Source organism: Crocodylus porosus, unplaced genomic scaffold, assembly GCF_001723895.1.
Source record: "Crocodylus porosus isolate Cpor-Errol unplaced genomic scaffold, CroPor_comp1, whole genome shotgun sequence".
In the NCBI taxonomy this organism is placed as follows: Eukaryota; Metazoa; Chordata; order Crocodylia; family Crocodylidae; genus Crocodylus; species Crocodylus porosus.
Window position 1 is genome coordinate 23,181,586 of NW_017728949.1, and position 1,244 is coordinate 23,182,829.

Sequence of the window (1,244 nt, forward strand, 5' to 3'; positions counted from 1 at the left end):
GTTTGTTCACCAGAGCGCCACAAGGGATGACAAGGTAGAACAGTCATAAACTACTACGAGACCGTTTCAGGCTGGACATAAAGAAGAATTTCTTTACTGTCCGAGCCCCCAAGGTCTGGAACAGCCTGCCAGCGGAGGTTGTTCAAGCACCTACACTGAACACCTTCAAGAGCAAATCGGATGCTTATCTTGCTGGGATCCTATGACCCCAGCTGACTTCCTGCCCCTGGGGCAGATGGCTGGACTCAATGATCTTCTGAGTCCCTTCCTGCCTTAATATCTATGAAATCTATAACACACCTTAAATCTAGCTAATGAGCATTAAATGAGGAGGTATAGGCACGCACAATTGGTAGCAATGAAATTACTCCCAACTTACATCATGTTAACTGAGATAGAAATGAAGCCCTAGACAGCAAAATAAAATAAAATAAAGTGCTATATCAAGCTCTCAACACTGTCTTTCACTGGAGGGCTTGTTATAGCACTTTAAGAGAAGAAAACAATTTCTGAAGTCAGTAGGCTTATTGTTTAAATCTATTGCTCAGACTAGTTAACTTTGTACTTCAGTGCTTTTGAAAAATAAGAAATACCATTCTGAAACAGGCGAATAGTCAATCTAGTCCAATGTACCTAGCAGGGTCTGCCTCTGATTCTGGATCACCAGAAGGCTGTTGGCAGTCTCTAGTGATGTGCTGATTTCAGGACCATGTTGGCTGCTTTCTTCATGCAAGTCTGAACCTGTCAGTTACAGAAATGTCACTTCAATAACATTAATAAAGCGGGGAATGGATTTTCAAATAAAGCGGGGAATGGATTTTCAATGAAAGGTTCCTTTAAGAGCAAGATACATATGTTATTAATCTCTACTCTGAAATGCCTGGGATATACTGGGCACTATTTAATAGTGATAATAAAAATAATAATGAAAAATAAGCAGGGAAATGCCAAGGTCCTTGGGGTTATCTACTGCTAGGTATAAAATCCAAGAATCAATATAAAGAATTAGAAACTCCAACTCCAATACTACTGTATATACCCAAATTCAAGAGGACTCTAAATGTAAGATGACCCCCAATAATTAGATTCTAGACATAAATGTATATTTTTTTTATAATTTTCCATGTATAGAATCTAATTATTGGAGTGTTGTCTTAAATATGTCCCCCACACTGCTGCAGTAGGGAAAGCAGTGGCAGGGCATCAGGTGGGGGGGACACAGAGGGTGGGAGCAGAACTAGGGG